The sequence below is a fragment of the Eptatretus burgeri genome, chromosome 1 (assembly GCF_056783735.1).
Source record: "Eptatretus burgeri isolate ZD-2024b chromosome 1, Ebu_testis_v1, whole genome shotgun sequence".
Taxonomy (NCBI): domain Eukaryota; kingdom Metazoa; phylum Chordata; class Myxini; order Myxiniformes; family Myxinidae; genus Eptatretus; species Eptatretus burgeri.
This window is the reverse complement of record NC_140961.1, coordinates 146654754-146678178: the sequence shown is the minus strand read 5'-3', so window position 1 is coordinate 146678178 and position 23425 is coordinate 146654754. Positions and strand designations below refer to the sequence as shown.

The window sequence follows — 23425 nt, the reverse complement described above, 5'->3', positions numbered from 1 at the left end:
CACTTCTTTCCAGCTCCACAGACGACTCTCTTGAACTCCGCACACTCAACTCAACTTCCAACTGAACTGACTTGACTGACGAACGCAGCCGTTTTTATAAGCCCCGTGGCTTCGCTCTTTTACCCTTGACCCTCTGCCTCCGACCCTTCACCTCTCTTGCTGGCTCCCCATTGGCCCAAGGAAAAGTGGGCATGAATGCTTTTCGATCCATGAATTTGCATATAGCGACCGCCCTCCAACGCCCTGGAGGCGGGGCCAAATCGCCCCTCGCTCACCGATTGGACGGAACAAAAGTGGGCGTGAGTTGTTTTTGATCCGTTTTCTGCGGAAAGTCCGTGATGTTTTTGAACACGCTGCTCGGTGCGCGCCCCGCACGAGTCCAGCATCGGCGCCCACGAGTGGCGCGAGATGGTGTGGATGAAATGGTGGCGAGTTGTGACGGTAAAGGTCGTGGCAGTTGTGGTGAAGCGGCGTTGTGGTTGGTGGTTGTTGTTGTGAAGCGGCGTTGTGGTTGGTGGTTGTTATTGTGAAGCGGCGTTGTGGTTGGTGGTTGTTGTTGTGATGGCTGTTGAGACGTGGTTAGTGGTGGTAATAATGGCGGCTGGTCCAAAATAAAGATAGTAAAAGAAAAACGGCTATCCTGAAGAGTCGCAGCCCGCATGAATGACATTTATTCCCTCTAGACAACGGGTTTGGGCCTAACTACACATATACTTACCGAGATATCTCACCTAAGGGACCTGAATGGTGGTTTGCGAATTTGGTCAACCACAACACTACCCCCTCCCCTTTTTACAGACTCGTCCCGAGTCGTCAAATTTTCGTGTGCCATCATGTGTAGTTCTCCCCCAGTACATTTTACCTACGGATCCCTGAGTGTGACATTCATGGTATTCGTGTCCCCAAAATAAATAACCTGAGGGCTGAGTAACTACCTAAACAAACTCACTCACACGGACGACTTAAATAAAATTGCCGGCGCTAAGACAAACATGCCGGGGGCGCACTCATATTTACAGTACATCTTAACCTTAATTAACAAATTTTACACTAGACCATGGCCCAGGATCAATGAACTCTGCAAAAAGAAAGCAGTTAGCAGGGAGCCAGGCTGCTCGCATGCAGTCTCCGGCTCAAACAATGCAGGTGACAGGGAACGTGGCCGGCTGCTCACACGCAGTCCAAGGTCTTCCCTTTTGAAATGAACGCAGTAAACCACAACGGTGCATGGGCTGCACAAATGCAGTCTCCGTGCCAGCTCAAGTGGCACACGCAATGAACACAACGAATGGATGGATGAACGGTTTGAACTGAACGCAGTGAACCACAACGGTGCATGGGGTGCACAAATGCAGTCTCCGTGCCAGCTCAAGTGGCACACGCAATGAACACAACGAATGGATGGATGCAAACACGGTGCACGGGCCGCCACTACAGGCCCGTGTTGTAGCTGCCAACAGGGCAGTTCTTGCAGCTTGCAAACTGTTGCCTTGATCCTGGCGCACATGGCAATGAACAGGGGGGTGCAGAGCAAAATTGAACGGGGCTGGTGAACAGGGGCAGTGGGCATGGCATGGCAAAGGTGAGCAGGCAACCACAGCCTGCAGAAGAAGGCCGCTGCAGGCAAACACAGCCGGCAGACGAACTGGCCGGCACAGGCCTTGAAGTACCACAGCTGCAGATGATCCGGCCGGCACAGGCCTTGCAGCAACACAACAGCTGCCGATGAAGTGGGCCGGCACAGGCCTTGAAGAAAAACAGCCAGCCGGCAGATGAAGTGAGCCGGCACAGGCCTTGCAGCAACACAGCCAGCAGATGAAGTGGCCGGCCCAGGCCTTGAAGCAAAACACGGCCAGCCGATGGCACAGGCCTTGCAGAAAACAGCCAGCCGGCAGATGAAGCTGGCCAGCCTTTGCCGTTCAGTGGAGGTTGGTGGGGGGAGTGCGGTGGTGCTGGCCACTCGGAAGGCGGGCTCGGACCTACCCTACGGTCTCCCTCCCAACCTATCGCCTTTGCCTGTCATTGTCTATACCCACTCCCTTAATTTGTCAAACCCAATTTAGCCCCAACTTATTTTTTTTGTTGTTTTTATTTTTACTTCCCCACTATAAATCGTCCCCTAACCCCCTGTATTGTCCTTGTTCGGCTAACCTATTCTGCCACCTAGCCTACTCCCAACCCCTACGTTCCCTTCCCGGAGGGGAATAAGGGAGAGCTAACGTCCTGTGTTGAGGCCCAGCGAAGCCTCAGAATGGCCTCCCCAGAGTTCAGCGATCTAACCCAAAGTGGGTCCAGCGGCCCACAGCGAGAGCGAGGGGATGGATGGTGCGGAGGGGTACACTTCCTATCTACCCTAACCATTTAACTGTTAAACTACCCCGGGGCTTTCAACAAGCGCCTCTCGCTTAAACTATTGGTTCTAACAACCCAGATTCCCGTCGCCTGTGTCGGTGTCCTCACAATTTCGGGCCTCGCCCCCCAATTTTCTCTCCGTGCCCTCACACGGTCTCATGGCTGGGACACGTGGCTCCCTTTGGCAGGCACGACCCTCTGCCGATTCTCCGACGATGGCACCCCCGGGCACTACATTGCCTCCGAGCTTACCAGCTCCCTAACACCGGGGAGTGCCCCCCATGGCACCTCCCCTGAAACGCACACGTGGCAGGCTGGCTTCCCAGGCCCCTTTCCGAGGGTCACCCGTGCCCACGACACTGCCCACGCGGCTAATGGCGCCCCGGGCCCCCGCACCAAGCAGGCGCACCCGTGCACACTACGCTATCCCGGCCCCCCATGGGCCCTTGGCCTACCACGGCCGACTAGCCTGGTGCCCGGGGTACCGACTCAGCGATACTCACTTTTCGCAGCCACGCTCCCAGCCCGTCAACAGGGCTCCTGCACCCCTCCAAACGGGTTTCGAGCCTACTTTCACACCAACAACAAAACGACCTCCATTTTGTAAATTTGACTAACCCAGCTAACTTACTTTATACTGACCCCGGGGTCCCTTGGGCGGGAGTCACTCCTCCCCCCAATCACTCATCGCACCATGCATTCCCCATTCGCTCCACTCACACAGATCCGCTGGCCTCACTCACTCACCAAGCACATGCTTCCAATTCACTCACCAACAACTCTTCAACACACACACCACTGAACTCTGCCATCCTTCTAACTACCTCCCCTAACTAACTCGTGCTCCCACGTCATCCCTTAAACTAGTAGCACGTTCCTTTTAACCTACGTAGCTAAACTACGTCCCCACTACACATTCACAAGTCTGTCACTCTCTCCTAACTCAAAAAATCATTTTATTTCCCAACCTAAATGTGGCTACAATCCCTCTAACTAATCCATTCCACGGACTCCATGAGGACTTACCCCTGCCCCATGAAGTCGGTCTAGCTAAGCTAACCCTTCCCCCTAACTAGTTTCCTCCTGTGCCCTGTCAAGGGGGTCTTCCACCCCTTGCCCAGGAATTCTGTGCACCCGAAAGTGAGGCTTGCTTTTTTTTTTTTCCATGCGCAGCACCAGCGCAGCAACTCGCGCACTTTGCACCTGCCCGTGACGTCATGCAGCTGCACGTGTACCTCGTCCCTCCTTGGACGGTACCATCCGGCAGGGATACCCCTCCTGCCGGATTCCAACCCCGCGTGCAGCCATGACGTCACCGTGCGCATAAAAAAAAACACAAGCCCCACGTCTCGAGGGGTTCCCCACGCGAACACATGTGCTTTGCCCGTTGGAGCTTAACACACACGATCGCGTGGAGAACCCGTCCGGTCCAAATCCGTAATCCTGCCTACGCTTTGTCCGTCCGCGGGATCGGCATATCCACCGCGTGCGTTTCTGGACCGGGACTTCACTCTCGCAAGCGAGCACGTGGCGGCCTCGTGCGTTGCACAGCACGGACCTCGTGCTCACTGCTGGGTGAACCCGGCACGGTCCCCGAAACAACTACAGCCGCTACCCGGCTTCCTTTCTTCAAATGTCGCCGTCGTCGCCATTCAACACACGCACACCTGCGTGTTACGACGCACACACTCCACTCCATCACATTCACACCGGGAGACGCGGCTGCGTGCTCCCGCATGCCAACCGACATCTCCCTCAAATACCGCTCTCTCACACAGACGGTCTCCCTTGCACACAGCGACCTTGCACACGGCCGTTCACTCGCGTATGCGGGGGCACTCACCCGCGGTGCCTCATCCACACACCGTGCCTCACTCACACACGCGGGGGCACTCACCCGCGGTGCCTCATCCACACTGGCCGTTTCATCCACACATGGCATGCTGGGAAGCACACACTCCGGCACACTCGCCACCACACCACTCACACACGGGGTCGCTTCCACACACGGGGACGCACTCACACCTTGCACCACACACACAGGGACAACCACAATGGGGATTTGTGTCCCCACAAGGGTCTCTGGGGCCTCTATACCCCCCAAGCTCTCCGTGCACCTGTCCACAGCACTCCTCCCCTCAACCTCGCTCGACACGACCGAACTCACCTGGTCGTGACTCGCCTCAAGGGGGAATACTCCCTCCCCTCGTTCCTGGAGGAGGCTATCCCGCTGCTCGCACCGGGCCTCCACCCAGTCCACCAGCTCACCCCATTGTCCTCCACTACCTCCGTGTGTGTGTGTGCGTCACTTACCCCGTCTTCATCGTGCAGTCTTCCCTCTATCGTTCCCATCTCCCGTGTCTCTGCCAACTCAGTCACCTCTTCACCCTTTACCTCCCTTGTCTCAACTATTATTTCCGTTGTCGTCACCTCGTGTCTCGTCTCGCACGTTTTGGTCTCCCCATTTAATTTTTCCCTTTCGGTCATCATCACGACCCTCGCCCAATACGCCCCCCAAATTATTTTTTCACCCGCCTCCACCGCGGGCCTGTCAGCCGTTGCACCCCCTCCCAGCTCGTTCGTTCCTACACGTGGAGTCGCCATTTTAAGCTCCCTGCTCACTGCCTTCATGCCCGCCTGCAGGCATCGGCCCATGTTCTGCGTCTCACCCCGGAGCTCTTTCATTTCCTCCTTCATGTTTGCTTCCATTCCGTTTATTTGCTTGTTCATTCCTTTCATTTCGTTTATAATTTAATTTGTGTATGTATCCATCTTTTCGTTCATTTGCTTGATCATGTTCGCTGTATTCGCATCCATCCTTGCTGTCATTTCCGCATTCATTTGTGCCAGCATGGTGAATAGCTGGGCCATGTCGGGTGCGCTTGGGTGAGCCGTTTCGGCAGGGGTTGGGGAAGGGTTTTGGTGGAGAGGGGGAGGGGAGGTGTCATACACCGCGGCCGCTGCCGCACCCATTTCGGGCTCTGGGTTCAGTTGGGCGAGTTCATTTTCCTGTACAACCAACATTTCCTGCACGGGGATTTCATCCTGAGCCATGGATGCTACACATTCTACATCCATTTCTAATACCCCCGGCTCCCGCTCGCCTTGAGACGCCATCTTGCTTCTCTTAAAGGGTTAATTTAGCTCGCTCGTAATTTGGAGGGAATCGGGGGTCGCTCCTCTCACCCCTGGACCGATTCCCGTGAATTTAATTGGAGACAGGAGAGCCCGTTTTCCCGTTCTCCAATACCAGTGCCGCGAGGAGGGCGATGGGTTTATATCGCACCACCTGACACCAGTGTTGCGGATTCGCGCCCGCCGGCGTGCGAACGGCCACGTAACTCGAATTGCGGCACGTCGCCCACCGGAAGGACAATCCAGTCGTGACCCTCTCGGACTAACGCCGGGAACTAGTCACGGGTGGACCTTTCGGTCTCACCGCGATCGTGGGATAGGGTTGCTCGCCAAATTCGACCTACCTTGGTACCCACACGGAGGGTAGACCGGGCGATCGCACCTCGCCGCAGGTCGACTTCGGACACGGGCCACTTTAAGCGACCCGTTCCGTACTATCGGGATAACCGAGCGGTGTTATTCGTCGGCCTCGAAGGTTCGATTAATTATCGGGCGTTTTAGCCCACGACCAACCCTTTACGTGAAGAAAGATGGAGATTCAATAGAGGAAAATACGAAGCGAAGCGGGAAAACAGTTCAACAATAAGCACATTTATTTCGCGATGAACGGAAAGCACACATATACAATTCCACCAAAAGCACATGTAAAAGAAGAAGACAATGCAATATTACACAAAAAGCAAATGCAACAATGCAGATCTATCCGACTACCGGGCACACGGCAACACTTATACAATTTTACTTCACAGACGGCGCCGACAACACATATTCCCAAAAACAAAAGAAAAGAGAACACCCTCAAGGATGAGGCGGTCCTGAGGCCGAGACTGTGTCGGGCCTACCCGTCTGATGATGAGACGCGGAGCGGCGGTGGTGCCTCAACTCCGCGGGCCTCGCGGACAGTGTCTGGTAGGGGGTGGGAAGGGGGCCCCCTTTGTCGCACTATCTCAGCGCGGGGGGAAACAGGAGGGGGTTGCTGATGCTCGGGGGAAGGAGAATATCACCCTGTCTCGGGTCCCGCGGCGAGCGTCTCCTCCTCCACCTCGGTCGCGTTGCTGGCCTCTCCCTGTGCAGCTCCCGGCACCGACGCAAGCTCCCCCTCGTCCGCCTTCGCCGCCGTCACCTCTCCACAGCTCCGTCCTCTTCACTCTGACTAGTACCACTTCTTTCCAGCTCCACCGACGACTCTCTTGAACTCCGCACACTCAACTCAACTTCCAACTGAACTGACTTGACTGACGAACGCAGCCGTTTTTATAAGCCCCGTGGCTTCGCTCTTTTACCCTTGACCCTCTGCCTCCGACCCTTCACCTCTCTTGCTGGCTCCCCATTGGCCCGAGGAAAAGTGGGCGTGAATGCTTTTCGATCCATGAATTTGCATATAGCGACCGCCCTCCAACGCCCTGGAGGCGGGGCCAAATCGCCCCTCGCTCACCGATTGGACGGAACAAAAGTGGGCGTGAGTCGTTTTTGATCCGTTTTCTGCGGAAAGTCCGTGATGTTTTTGAACACGCTGCTCGGTGCGCGCCCCGCACGAGTCCAGCATCGGCGCCCACGAGTGGTGCGAGATGGTGTGGATGAGATGGTGGCGAGTTGTGACGGTAAAGGTCGTGGCGGTTGTGGTGAAGCGGCGTTGTGGTTGGTGGTTGTTGTTGTGAAGCGGCGTTGTGGTTGGTGGTTGTTATTGTGAAGCGGCGTTGTGGTTGTTGTTGTGATGGCTGTTGAGACGTGGTTGGTGGTGGTAATAATGGCGGCTGGTCCAAAATAAAGATAGTAAAAGAAAAACGGCTATCCTGAAGAGTCGCAGCCCGCATGAATGACATTTATTCCCTCTAGACAACGGGTTTGGGCCTAACTACACATATACTTACCGAGATATCTCACCTAAGGGACCTGAATGGTGGTTTGCGAATTTGGTCAACCACAACAATATGAAACACACGGCTGTAAAATATATATATATATATATATATATATATATATATATATATATATATATATATATATATATATATATATATATATATATATATATATATATATATATATATATATATATATATATATATATATATATATATATACAGTACATTGTTGTGAAACAAGATGAGACACTGAGGGATATAAATTTTATTTTATAAACAATCAGATTCATAAATGAGTAGTTTTTATCAATCTTGTGGGTAAATCTGCTTCTGGAAAAAACTTTCATAAATTGAGGTTCTTGAATGGTGAAAATGAAAAGATTACATGGTTAAAAAAAAAAAAAACAGCCAGTGATACGTATTTTATGTACAATCACCAGAGTAACGTGAGGCGAAGTAGAAGGTGAAGATTATCACTTATTTCAGTGGAGGAACATATGTGATTGAGGAACTAAGGACAAATATTTGAGGAGGTCTCTCTTGGTGCATAAAAATATTCACATTGTAAGAGTGAGTTAAATAAACAAAAATCTGGTGGTCTTGGGTTATTTGAAACTAATCCAGAAGGAATGAGTCAAATGATTAAACATGAGTGGTATTCAAGTTAAGATTTTTTCATACGGTTTTGATGTTCAAGAAGAAACTCAAAGCAAACATATGAAAACCAGAAATAAAAGTATTAGTGAAGAATAAATTACAACTCTTATTAATTCTAATAAAGAATTTGATGAAATATTTGAAGAAAATAATTTATTTGAACACATCTACTCGAATGATGAAGAAAAGGATAATTTGCTGATTGACCTTTACAATTCATTCAAAGATATTTTCTAATAAACAATTGGATATGGAAAGAATGAGAACAAATATTTAAGGAGCATCAAGAGTTGGTTTCAAAAGTTGTAACACAACAGGAAGACATAAAGAAGAAACACAGACAGAAACTAATGGGTGAATGAGCATCTGAAAGAAAGAGAAAATTTGTAAAACACTTTTTAAAAAAAAAATCCCCAACAAATGTCTGCACTTCCGAGAATGAAATACACCCATAAAAAAACTTCAAATGATAAAAATTTTCATCATATGATGGAGCAAGAACTCGAAGATATCGGAGAATTAGAATATTATCATGAAGGTTTATTTCAACAACTGGAATAGATAAATCAATCCCCGATTATGTTGTGAATGCTCTTCAAAACAATGAATATTCAACAAATTCAAAAACCATAGCAAGTCTCATTCCAACAGAACATCCAGCAATATTCCATCTTGTTCAAGAAAAGGACTTGATATATAATGATGAATTAAGGTTCTTGAGTTCTGTTCAACCACCTGATAAATTTACTCCGAGATTAATATTTCCTCTTACAAAAGATGGAAGACAAGGTTCAACTCTGAGGGGTGAATCAAGTTATTTTGATAACCATTGAATATAAAAAAATGAGCATGACAGAGCATATATTGATTTACTAAACTTTCTTGATTATGGAGATTCTGTTGCCAATAAAGGAAGAAAGAATGAAAAGGAGAAACACATTATTGAGGCTTTAAGTCGGCTTGCTTCAGGTGTTAGTTTTCTTCCAAATGACCCATCACAATTAGTTAATAGACTCATTGTTATTTTATTTGGTAGTAAATGGACTGTTTTTGTTATGAGGTAGTAAGAAGGCTGGAAATAAAATTGGTTTTTAATGAAACATCAGCCATTGTAGACCAGTTAATGAACATGAAAATAATTAATAAATGTCAATATGAAGATATTTTATCACATGTTAAATGAGTGTATTTCTCTCTCATTATGTAAATGAAGAAATATCATCAATTGTAGATTCTGATGAGAATTATTTTTTTATTATTGAAATATGATAAATAAGTATATACATTTTGAGATAAGATAATGGAAGAATTACTGTCACGGAATGTTGGAAGACTATTTAACAAGTCTTCTTTTGAAGACTATATAACAAGTATGGTGTTTCAGAAAATATGAGATTTTTAATAATTATCTTCAGACTTTTTGAAACTTATAAATGAGAAGCACAATCCTTACTTTTAATTTCACAATTAGTGATCACACATCTTCATTCCCAGACCCATGACAACTTCACACAACAAAAGAATATGAGGAATCTTTATTGTCCATGGAATCTTATAATACCTTGTTTAATATCACAGAGAAAATGATAACTTTAGTTATAATCTGGGAAGCAGTTACAAAACTATAACAGTTTCACCCAGATCATACAATATTTCTCAAATAGCTTCCAAAATTGCTGGCCTTATGAAAGAACAGGGTGATGAACCAAAAAATATTGTTATAGATATTCAAAAATATACTTCAAAATCAATGATTAAACTTAAAAATAACTTCAATGTTGATTTCACAATTGATAATTCATTAAAGAGTTATGGGTTTTCTATGCAAAAAATATTGAAACTGATGGAACGTTTTATCGTGATGTCATTCAAATATCCTCAGGCATAAATTCGGTATTTATTCACTGTGATTTGATTGATGGTGCTTATAATGTTGGAATAAGAACAACTACAATATTTTCATTCAGTGCATTCACAACCCCAATTGGTTATAAACTCAATATGAAACCAAAAAGTCTGGTTTATCTTCCCGTGTCTGGAATAACCATATACAGAGTAAATTTTAGGATAACCGTCCAAGATAATTGCATGATTTCTTTTATTGGAGAAATTATATCCATCAGAAAACACTTGCGTGAAGTTTTCCAATAAATAAATATGATGGTTATTGTGAGGAAACACGAGTTGGGAAAATATAAAATAATTACAGGGGATGGGATGTTCCTTTTCTGCCTAGTGTTGGCTTCATGGTTTGGGTGGTGGGCTTGGAATCCGAGGATCCTGAGTTCAAATCCCCCTTGGCTGTTGAATTAATACCAAGTGGGGTTGACTCGGCCTGTCATCCTTCCGATGTCAGCAAAATAAGTGCTAGCTTGCTGGTATACTGTGTCGGAGTGGTGACCTGTCAAGAATTGTTCCCAATAGCCAAGGAGACTGCTAAGGCAGTATCAACGCTCTGCACAGAGTATTGTCCCAATGGATGAATGGAGGTGATATATTTATATACATAGGGGGGTAAATAAGAAAGCAATTGGGGGGGAGGGGGGAGGGGTTAAATGGCTACCACTGCATTTTTTTTAAATTGACGAATAAATTAAGTTATTCCTGAAAATAAAACATACTCTTATTATGACTACTTTAATTTCATTAAATAAATGATCATATGGAAGGGGGTGAAGCCCAGCCCCTGGTAGGGGGAGTAGGATCAAAAGGGAGCCCAATGACAAAATAACGTGTACCAGTTTGAAAAGGAGAAATATTAATGAGCGTAAGCAAGCAAATATTGCAACTTTGAGATATGGTATATATTACTGTGGCAAAGCCTCTCTTTTGATACTACTCGTGTTCAGCACTCGAGGCCATCCTGCAATTGCCTGTGTTATTATTAGTATTATTATTATCTATCTATATATTACTAAAACTCTCAGTAAGTATATGTGTATGTATGTATGTTCCCGAAATACAGCCAAAAGAGTACACGATAGCAGAAATTTTTTTGGCCCACGTTACTCACCATTCTCCTGCGGTGTATAGTATCCAGTTGTGTTCAAATCGGGCAACGAAAAAAATTATTAAAAAATCATTTCCTGATTTAGGAAAGTACTCTTCGGGAGTATTTGATCAATGCAAACAACCTCAGTGGTATAGTTCGCTGGAGCTATCTTGTTTTTCCTTGAAATGCTTTTTTTTCCCTCAACAGCTGTCACAACGGGAACCCAATGGGTTCACGGGTCATGTAGTTGTTATTGTTATTATGCCATTATCATTGGATGGAAATGACTGATTCATTTGTTTTTTTCAGTGGTACAAAGAGATTACTTCACAAAGTAACAAATCTCAACTGTGTTGGGGATAATCTCCAACTTCCCAAATTGTCTCTGCATGAGTAACTAGGTTATTTGAGGTTTGTTCGATCAATGGTCTTTTCATCACCTTTCTGGCTTGTGGAGTGGTACTCAATGTGTTCCTCATTCAGTTATTCCATTTCAATTGAGATTCGAATGATTGTTCTACTTTTCCTACCAGCACATAAAATTACTTTGAAATCTGTTGTGATCCTCCTAAATTATCTTTTCAAAACATTTTGGTGGCAGGAGTTAGTTGCATTTTTGAACTCACTGCAGATGAAAACAACTTGGTGAAAAACTTCACCAAAACTTGCTAATCGTGTCCTGTGACCTTCATCTGCTTTTATACAATGTACCTTTGTTCCGTAGAACAAGTAACTATGTTGGATGTTATCTCTGTTTTAAGCAGACTGTTTGACCATCATCGATATTGTTTCCTGTGTAATTTTCTCAGGATAGAAAATATCACTGCACAAAATTTCAGGGTTGAACCATAGTTTTTACTTGCCCACAATTATAAAGTTCACATAACAATTTCACCATTAACATGAAATATAATAAATACAGAAATTTTAATTTTGATCTTGGTATCACCAAAATTTCCTTAAATAGAATTTTCAAGAAAACGTTTTGAAAATAATATTTTGTGCATTATAAATAATGCTGAATTATCTATAATAATAAATAATTGCTTATCATGATTTCTGCTTCCTTCAAAAAGGAAAAAAATAGTTCTTTTGGTGACAAAAATAATGACATTGTTCAAAATCAAAACCTAAAAAGAAAAGAAAAACAAGTTTATTGGAAAGAGAAATCATTGAATGATTATATTGTTGAACTTTGGGAAGATGCTTTTGGATGCACCTGGGATGGAGTAAAAAATGAACTCCCACCATGCTCAGGCAACGAATCATTGGAGAATGTATACACTCATTTTACGGATGTTTCCAATTTGTTTTTTTCAGCCTATATCTACCAGGCTGTATTTGTTGTAGCATATGCATTGAGGGACATCCAATCATGTACATCCCAAAACAGTCCATTTAAAAATGGATCATGTGCCAAGATGTCTGAAGTTCAACCATGGCAAGTAAGGACAAGTTAATTTTTACTCACGTCAGAGGAGAAAGTATTGCATTTGCATCTGTTTGTTTGTTTAATTATCTGCCTGTTTGTCTGTTTGTCTGCACAGAACCTGAGTGGGTGTATTAATTACATTTGACCCCAGTATACTTTTAGACCCCTTAAACCTTTTTTTGTATGCAGAGTTGAGGTTCGTGGAAGAGCTCGTAACAGTACACGGAACGGATCAGGATGCAACAGAACAACAAGAATACAAGAGAATGGGGGGGGGGGAACGCCAACAGAAGAGTTTAAGGCCAAGATAGAGGGACACTTGGACAAACATTAGGTGTGGGGAGGAAGGGGAGGAAGTATGGGGTGGACAAAATATGCATGGGATGGACAAGATGGATACAGAAGGAAACCCTCGGGAAGGAAAACTGGATCTTGGAAGGAGGAGGGATTGGGTTGGCATGGTGAGAGAGGGGTGCGGTTTACAAGGGTAGAAATTATCATCGTTTTGGGTTGGGGATGATCTGAGATGGTGGCGAACAACTGTCTTGAAGACCTGGAAGGAAGAATGATGTTGAAAAGAATGTGGAAGTTGGTTCCACAGGTGGAAATAAGAGGAAGAAATGAGTACATGTAAGCAGTGATCCTGGATTTAGGTAGTTTTACAAGAAGATGGTTGATGGTGGATCATGTGTGCCATGCAGACACCTGCAAGGGACAAAACAAGGAAAGAGCAAAGTATCTAAGACCAGAAAGGAGACAGCAGAAGACAGAGAAACCAGCAAACTTCTATTATGATGAAGTGATAGGCTCATAGACTCAGCTTCATCATGTGTGATTCCAATAATGTTTCAGGCCTTGATTTCAACATTGTCAATCTGAGCAAGATCTGAGGCAGTGGAAATACCCAGAGCGGAGAGCATTTCTCCATCAGGCTGCGGATGAAAGCCTTGTAGGTGGATAGGAATTCAGGTGTGCCAAGGAAAGTCCTTGGTATGATGGAGGATGCCCTCTTCGCTGCTGGCTTTTGAGGCAAACTTTAAAATGTGTTTTGCCCATGAAAGATCATTGCTAACAGTGAGTGGTATCAGGAGTTTGATTGACTGAATTTCCTCGAGGATTATTAAGAAAGTAGATAAGATGGTTTGCCAGACAGTCCTTTCAGAGAGAGGTCGTGAAAATGTGAGATTTGTCAGGATTAACAGACATATTCAAAGTGTTTGAATATTTTGTGATTTTTTTTTTTCAAGCTCTGAAGAGAGGGAAGAGGCTGCCTGAGGGATGTCACGGTACAGGGTGGAGTCATCAGCAAATAAATAAAGAGGATTTTCCAGAGAGAAAGAGAGACCATTGTTGATTGTAAGGAAGAGGACTGGGAATCAAAGGATTCCGTTGAGTGCCACACGTTGAGGTTGATGTTGACGACAAAAGTAGAAGGAAGTCAGCAAGCCATGTGTGGAGTTGTCCTTGGATGCCATAGGCAGAGCGTTTGGAGAGTAATGCAGGAAGTCAGACTGCAACAAAAGCCTTAAATATATCCAGAGAGATGGCCCTGATTTCATGTCTCATGTCGAGGGCCTTCACCCATTGTTGGGTGAGACTAAGTAGCATGTCCAAGTTTGAGTGACTTGGTCTGAAACCAAATTGGTGATCAGAGATGAGGGTGTTGGAAAAAGGAAAGATATCATATCAACTGCAATGATGGATTACATGACCTTGCTGATGATTGGAAGTAAGATGATTTATCGGTAGTTTAGGGGATCAGTTTTTCACCTTTTTATGTGGTGCAGTAATGTTTGTGGATTTCCCAGCATATGGAAGATGACGTAGCACAAATGAAAAGGTCAAAAGAGCAGAGAGAGAATGTGCAAGGGCCACAGAACTGTTGTTTAGGACACGTTAGCTGATACCGTATGGTACAGCAGCAAAGTTTGAGTCGAGGGTTGGAATAACCTTCTCCACCTTCTCAATTGCAAAAGCCACAAAGCCCTGCAGCAGTTTGATTTAATGGGTAGTGAGGGGTTGGGGACACAAGATTTGAAAACGAACACAGAATTGAGGCATTCAGCATTCTCACGAGTGGAGTTGGCTGTGGTGCAATTTGAAGAGATTGAATAGGAGCATACTCCAGAGACAGATTGAAGAAGGTGCCACCAGGTTTTAGAAGAGGGAGACAATTTTGAAAGTTCATTCCTGGGGTTGAACAGATGTTGTTTTCTGGCTCTCCTTAGAGTGGACACATACTTTTTTCAGACTTCGGGGAAAGCACTGAGCTAGCCTTCCAGAAAGAGAAGTTGTTTTGGAACAACTGGCTCACCACAGAGTTCAGTGTTGGAAAGTTCACTGATTGAGTCAGTCCCATGGAGTTGCAGAAGTTCTTTGCTGAAGTACCATGACTGGTGAGAGAGGTACAAACACCCAGCCAAGTTGCATTGTGACAATTGAAATTTCCACATATGAGGAAAAGAGAGATGGGATGAGAGAGAGAGAGAGAGAGAGAGAGAGAGATGGGATGAGAGAGAGAGAGAGAGAGAGAGAGAGAGAGAGAGAGAGAGAGAGAGAGAGAGAGAGAGAGAGAGAGAGAGAGAGAGAGAGAGAGAGAGAGAGAGAGAGAGAGAGAGAGAGAGAGAGAGAGAATGAGAGAGAGAGAATGAGAGAATGAGAGAATGAGAGAATGAGAGTATGAGAGTATGAGAGTATGAGAGTATGAGAGTATGAGAGTATGAGAGTATGAGAGTATGAGAGTATGAGAGTATGAGAGTATGAGAGTATGAGAGTATGAGAGTATGAGAGTATGAGAGTATGAGAGTATGAGAGTATGAGAGTATGAGAGTATGAGAGTATGAGAGTATGAGAGTATGAGAGTATGAGAGTATGAGAGTATGAGAGTATGAGAATGAATGTTCAGATGAATGCAAATAACACAGACAAACAAGAGGTGGAAGCGGAGGGGAAATTACAGCCAGAGTAACTCCTGGGGGTTGGGAGGTGTAAGGTTAGTACAAGGGTAGGAGGAAATTGAGTTATTGATTTAAAGAGCAACTCCGCAGCTGGGACCTTGTTCAGGCCTGTCAAATTAGAAGAGGCAGTAACCAGAGAGAGAAACGAAGGAGTTGGGGACATCCTGTGGAAGGCAGGATTTCCTTTAAGACCCTTAAGACCCTTTCGACTCTTCAGAACATTTAGACGCTTTGGAACCCTAAGATCCTTCAGAACACTAACACTCTTTCGACCCTTCAAAAAGCCAAAACCCTTTTGACCCTTCAGAACACCAAGACCATTCAGATGACGAAAACCCTTATGACCCCCAAGATTTTTTAAGAACCCCAAGCACTTTGAAAAGTTAAGACCCCTTTCGACCCTTTGTAACCCTTTATAAGTTATTAAATCCTTTGAATCCTGTGGAAGAAAAATAATTATATTCATGTACTGAATTATAATTGTTGCCGGTGCTTTATAAATCTAATTTTTATGCTATAGTCGAATTGGCTGTCAGTTATATGTAGCTTTACCCGAGAGTCTTTTGACCTAAATATTGATAAAAGGAATGTCTTACTATGAAACAAGGTGACCTAGTTGATATCACTGCAACTTTTTCCATGATTATGTCATTCTTTTTCACCAAGTGGACACTTATTGCAGTTTGAGTTATTTTGCCTAATGCTTATCAGCTAACCCTGCCATTCTCCCCTCCCATTCTTTGGAATGTGAAGTTGTGTATAAGAAGAATTGCTTTGGGCTAATGTTTCAGTGAAGTCCATTCGAATGTTTCAGTCAAGTATTCAATGTTCTTCCTCCGTATATACAAAATTAAAGATTCTCCTTTCGTATGCTGATCCAACTTGTGGAAATTGAATTATTTTCCACGACAGAACCCTTCAGACCCTTTCGAACCCTAAGACCATTTGGAACCTTAAAACCCCTAAGACTCTTTAGACCCTATAGACCCCATTACCCCCTTTAGAACACTTAGATCCCAATGATCCTTTAGATCATTTTAGACCCTTTATAACCCAAAGACCATATTTGCCCCATTAGACCCTTTAGAACCCCTAAGAACCTGAAGTCCCCTTCAATGCCTTTCTACCTTTAGACCCTTTTAGGCTTTTTGATCGTCACACCTTTAAGACCTTTTAGATCTCTTTGTCAGGGGCCTCAGTGAAAAAATTGTGAGTTTGTGTATTAAAGTGCCAAATTTAACACAATCATCCTTTGAGATATGTTGAACAATTTCAGAAGAGGTGCCAAAAATCGGAGCAATAAGGTGCTCCCTGGTGCCCAAAAGGGGCACATGGGGTCTAAATCCACTTCAAAGCCATGGCAATTGTGAGTAAAAATTTAATTATTTGGTCACTAATATTTCATATATATTGCACATTGTAGGTGCAGTATTTATTGAGAACAGTATAGCAGTTGTACAATTGGACTATAGTGGGACCGATGCTGCCCAAAATAGGGCCAACTGGGAGGTGGGGTGGTCTAAATTAGTTGTGGAAGTAGTCGGTAAATCATATATCTGAAATCAAAAATATCAGCCTTTTTCACTTTATTAACATTCATCTGTGCAGACTTTGATCTCCATCCCATAATTTTTAAGTGATTCTTCACCATTGAGAGATGCGGCAAAAAATGATTTCGCATGATATTTCAAAAATTTATGCCAAAACTTGGTGGATGATTTGGGTAGGTGGTAAAAATAAGCTGATTACATTTGTGTTGAGGTCCGGATCCAGATCCAGCCTATCGGTGGAATCGAAAATGTGAACTGTTCAGCCGTGTGGCAGTACGTGCTCTACCGAGTGCCATTCTATTATTCAGGGGCCTCAGTGAAAATATTGTATTCAGACAAAACTTGGTGGACATGTTGGGCGACTGAAATAAACTGATGCCAGTGCCATGAAATGATTCCTGCGATGTGGAGGAGGAGGGTTTTTCATCAATATTATCCAATGCACCTGCGGTGTAAAGCTCATTCCGCAATTGGACAGGACACACTAATCCATCATTCTGCAAGTGCTCTCACACAGATGCAGCTATCCAGGTCTCCACCTCAACAATACGTTTGGTGCTGACACATATTCCAACCTTAAAAAGATGGTTTATGATTAGTTTGATTCTTGTTCTTGTGTGAATGTCCAAACCCACATACAATGGAAGAAGATGTTCACAATCCTGAGAGTGAAGTTTCAGGCTGGAAGTTGACCTACGCTTCAAGAGAATCATCTGAGATATGGACAAATAAGCCTGAAACTCTGTTTTGTCTTTTTCATTCAAATTTGTCACATTTGGTAACATGGACACCAATGTCTTTCGGATTGGGGCACATATTGGCCTTTGCAGTCGACTGGAAAATTTCGAGAAAATCAGAAGCATTCAGTCATACATCTCTTTTCTCAGGATGTTCACCATTTTGGCAAGAGCAAAGGCTTTAGACATGCAATCTCAGTGAGCTGGAGCTTCTTTGAGAAGTGTTTTCAGTCCTTCATTAAACAGAGAAAGTGTATTTCTGCAATCCGTCTGTTCTTGACAGTCTCCCAGAAAATGATCAAGAAGTTGAGTTTTAAATTTCAATTTTTTAATGACCTTCTCTTTAACAAGATCTTTAAGTCTTTTCAGAAATATGTTGTGCAGCTCAGAAAGCTTGAAGAGGAATTCCCCGTCTTGCACTTGGCATTCATTGGAAGACACCAGTTCAGCAAATGGCCTGGCTTCAAGCTCCTTTTATTCGTTCATATTTGATGTCTGAGACTTTGACACTGTCGTATATTTTATATATGACACTGTTGTATTAGCAGTTTTTGTAGGTAGTAATGCAATTGTTGTGACACTTAGCATCAATTGCCACAAAATCACCTCCGGCTATTCTTACCAGTTGTGTTGTGTCCTCCAACTCTGGCCATTTTCCTCAGGTTCTTGCCAAGCTGCATTGTACTGCAGAGGTCTGGCTTTCCAGCGGACTCTGAGCAGAATATACACAAGAGTCAAGAGTTGGCAATGAGGTAGTGGCTTGTCGTTTTGAATGCTGATGGTCACTCTCATTCACTATGTTGCCACACTTGCATTTTGCCTCTTGCACATGCTTCAACTTAGAGGGGGCAAATTTCAGGTGACAAGACATGTCACTTCGCACAGTTATGGAAAAATTCATCCGCCGTGTCTTAAGGCCCAGTCACACCTTGACGTTTTAGCCAGCAATGGCAACGTATTAAAATGTATGTAAAAGGCTGGCTTACGTTGAACTTTTGATGTTTTTTTTAAGATTCGGACGTATTCATAACGACTTGGTCAAATGCACTACATATTAGGAACGGACAAAGAACGTTTCGTTGTGTTATAGATAACTTATACCAACGAATGCTGAACCTGTTGTCGGCCTTCACAACCTATGCCCAACGATAGTCTAACTTAGGCATAGCGCGCTGCACGCATTGCCGACAATGACGTGGCGTAGGTTATGAAAAGGCTGCCGCACAACGATTCAAATCATAACCGCCACAGAAATGGAAGTGTCAACATCGCAGTCACACCTTGGCGATCTTGCCAGCGTATGCCGACCTCTGAAAAATGCATCTAAAACGTTGGCGCACGTTGAATACGGTATGGGTAAGTTTGGTATGTGTGGATAGAACGCTAAAGTACGCTATCATACATCGTAGTAAGTGGAGTACGTCTTGTAATTTTAAACATGTTGAAAATTTTACGACGTACTTGCCGTATGACACACGCTCCGCATGCGATGTGAATAAGTTGTACGCACGATATGCGATCATTGACACACATCGACACACGTAACTTCAAAGGTACTCGTAAGTCGAAACACGTCAAGGTAATGGTTAGCGTCAGTGTTCCAGACTCCCGGTTTTTTTTTTCTTCAGTATGACGGTGTTCAGTGTACAGTGCGGTTATGATTTAAATCATTGAGCGGAAGCCTATTAATTATATTATATTATAACCACACTAGAAATCGAAGTGTCAAAATCACCATCATACCGAAGGAAGAAAGAAAAAAAAAACTAAAAAACTAAAAAACCAGGGAGTCTGGAACACTGACGCTAGCCATTACCTTGATGTGTTTCGACTTATGGGCACCTTACAAGTAACGTGTGTCGATGTGTGATACCGATCGCGTAACGTGAGTACAACACGTTACTCATAGGTTAGAAATAAGTTTCGGGTACGCTAAACATTACCTCGACGTGTTTCGACTTGTGAGTAACTCACAAGTAACGCGTATCGACATTTGTCAACGATCGCGTGACGTGCCTACAACTTATGGCCAGCATTATGCGAATGTGTGAGTCATACGCTGGCATAAGTCTTAAAATTTCAAGCATGGAAAATGTGAGGACAACCGAAAAGTACAATGTTTAAAGGCAGCGTACAACGACGTATGGCAGTGTTTTTCAGCGTGCTCTCAATGTTATCAAAACTTTCCCATAACGTATTCGACGTGTACCAGCGTTTTAGACAAATTTTCCAAAAATCAGCATAATCTGGCTAAAACGTCAATGTGTGACTGAGCCTTTAGCCTTTGAAGTCCATATCAAAAGGCAAGGCTCTATGATCGTGAAACTGGGTTATATTCCACAGAAACGCCTCATATGCACGAAGCCCTTTCTTCTGATAGCTCTTAGCAGGGCACTTGAAATCGCCACCACCTTCACCACATACAACACAGACTTCCCAATTAATTTCCACTGCAACGAAATGAAGCAAATGATTGAAGCAGAATGTAGTTATTTTACTTGTCTGTTGGACATTTTGAATTTTAATTCTAATTTGAATGAGGATGATAGGAATTCAAAAATTGTGATTTTTGGGCACAATAATGGTGGCCATTTTGATATATTCCTGTGGTTCTTCATCAATGGAATATTATAATTAAGCTAATAATGATGCCAGTTGATTATTATTCGTTTAATGTCAAATTTTCTACAAATCGTGACCTGATGGATTAAAAAACCAAATTTGTCACAGTTGTTCCTCTGGAGATCAATTCCAGAAGGGGTGCCAAAAAATCTGAGCACTCTGAGCCATTCCTGGAGTTGTCCTGTATATGTTACCACCACCATATCTGGCCATAAAGATCATTGGCAAAATGACACCCTTAACCTTTATGTTCCGAATAGATCACAAAGTCAAAGGAACAGAGGGCCTTGTCTTTGCAACTTAAAGCTCCTGAAAATTTGACCTTTAGACCCTTTTTCGACATTTTAAGACCCTTTGACACTTTTGGCCATTTTGACGCATGGGATCCATTTATACTTTTCCAGACCTTTTGGCCTTTAGGCCTTTCGACGTTTCGACCTTTCGTCCTTCATACCATTTGACCTTGACAACTAGACCATTTGAAACTTTATTTTGCAATCAATGGCCTTTCATTTCGTAGATCCTTCCATTTAATTGGCACACAAAATACACCACACAAAAGAATACAAGTCGTGGCGAGTATCTACAATCTCTGATTTCTCTTTCTCGTTACCCTCGCCAAAGGATTCAGAGAAGGTTTTGCATTTGGGTCTGTTTGTCTGTGTGTTAGTCTGTTTGTCTGTCTTTGTTTGTTTGTCTGTCTGTCTGTCTGTTTGTCTGTCTGTTTGTCTGTCTTTGTCTGTCTTTGTCTGTCTGTTTGTCTGTCTGTTTGTCTGTCTGTTTGTCTGTCTGTTTGTCTGTTTGTCTGTTTGTTTGTCTGTTTGTCTGTTTGTCTGTTTGTCTGTCTGTTTGTCTGTTTGTCTGTCTGTCTGTCTGTTTGTCTGTTTGTTTGTCTGTTTGTTTGTCTGTTTGTCTGTCTGTTTGTCTGTCTGTTTGTCTGTCTGTTTGTCTGTCTGTCTGTCTGTTTGTCTGTCTTTGTTTGTCTGTTTGTCTGTCTGTCTGTCTGTCTGTTTGTCCGCACATAACTTTCTTGTTTTTCTCGGCAACCCCTTGTCGAATTGAGAAGAAATTTTCAACATTGGTGCGACTATTCATATAGAATGTTGTAATGATAATTATGACGTCAAATGTCACGTGGTGTTGTAGTCATACTGGAAAAACGGAAAAACTTTGGGCCTCTCCACCAAGGAAAAAATTGAAACTTGACACATAGCAAGTACTCCTCATATGGAATGAGTGTGGTTTTATGATGTAATGTGTGCCCTCATTATGACATCATAATTGCATATGTAGAATGCCACATCTGATCAGTATGAAAATTTTTGAGGGTCATCGGGGGATAAAATGGTCCACACAAAAAAAATGCATGACGACATCGGTCGCGTGATTCGGCAGCCATCTTGTTTTATTTTTAATTACCTTCAAAAATCTTCTTCTCTGAAGTGGCTGAACAGATTGAGGCGAAACTTTACACGTATGCCCGCCTGTCCATGAGGAACAATAGATTCACACATATGATGTCATTGGTCACATGGTTTGGCAGCCATATTGCATTTACCATGAAACCTCTAAAAATCTTCTTCTCCATAACGGCCGGATAAATTAAGGGGAAACTCCACAAAAGTGTTCCCCAAGCCATGTGTGTACAAGTGGCATATAGAAAGAACTCCTCATTGGGAATGTGTGGTATTTTTATGACGTCATAAGTGCCTTCGTTATGACGTCACAATTTCATATGTGGAATGCCACATCCGATCAGTATGAAAATTTTTGAAGGTCATCTCGGGATAAAATGGTTCATATATATATATATATATATATATATATATATATATATATATATATATAAATATATATATATATATATATATATATATGTATATAGATATATATATATATTTATATATATATATATATATATATATATATATATATATATATTTATGTATATATATACATTTCTTTTAAATACATTCAAAAAAATCATCTTCCCTGAAATGTCCAAAAAGGTCGAGGCAAAACTTTACACATATGACCGCCTATCCATGAGGAACAAAAGGGTCACACATAGGACGTCATAGGTTACATAATTTGGCAGCTATATTTGATTTACCCAAAACCTACAAATATACACCACTCAAAAGAAGTCCTGGTGAGGGTATTGTATCTCTGATTGAACTTTTTCTCATTTTATTTTGCCATTGCGAGTAGAGCCAACACTTTGACAATTCCACAACTAATGAATCGGTATTTTACAATTCTCAAAAATTCAAGTATTTATATTTACTTTGTACTCCATTCTCAGCTGATGTTGTATCTGCGAAATGTGCGATGGAAAACGACTACAGGATCTACAATGTTTTTTGATGAAAATGGAGACCCACCTGCACCACATGAGCTCATAATATGGGAAAGAGATACAAATGGAAAAATAATTTTCAAAACTATTGGACATTTTGACTCCAATGCTTCACCTGACAAAAAACTTTCTGTGAATATTGATGGATTTTTATGGAGTGATGGGAGAACACAGGTGAAGATGCTTTTTGATTCTTTCAAGATAATGTAGAAGTACTTGCAGGATTTTGTTTTTACCTCCACCAACAAAGATGGATGGAGTTTATATGTTCACCCCTGTCTTTCTGTCTGTTTGTTATCTGCAAAATCGAAAATTTTAGCCAGTCGATTTTGTTATTCTGTCTGTCTATCTGTCTGCCTGTCTGTTTGTTTGTCTGTCAATTGCCTACAGGTCACAAATTTAAACCAATCTTCACGAAATTTCACCACTTGGTGGAGTTTGTCTTAAGCAAGAAGCATTTTGTATTTGAGGTCAAAAGGTCAACAACTTTGGTGAGATTTCTAAAATCCTCAATTTTCAACCAATTGACTTGAAATTTGAAGAGGATTTATATTGCAGATCACTGAATTCAACCAGCCAATTATTTTTGAGGTCAACATCGTCCCAAGGTCAACAATTAAGGTGGTATTTCTAAAATCCTCAATTTTCGTCCGATTGACTTTAAATTTGAAGAGCCTTTATATTTCCGGTCAATGAATTCAAGGAGCCATTATTTTTGAGGTCAACATCGACCAAAACGTCAACATTGGTCAAAGGTCAGCAAGTGA

The 23425-nt window shown here is 43.2% G+C and overlaps 1 long non-coding RNA gene across 1 annotated transcript in view; it reads left to right on the top strand.

Moving 5' to 3' along the window:
- The window catches only part of LOC147035707 (uncharacterized), an 80692-nt gene extending 57866 nt beyond the window's left edge, over positions 1-22826 (top strand). Inside the window, exons 3-5 of the long non-coding RNA XR_015062366.1 lie at positions 11311-11412; positions 12322-12446; positions 22605-22826. This is a non-coding gene — a long non-coding RNA (uncharacterized LOC147035707). The remainder of the gene's footprint in view (positions 1-11310; positions 11413-12321; positions 12447-22604) is intronic.
- The last annotated feature ends 599 nt before the right edge of the window (positions 22827-23425 follow it).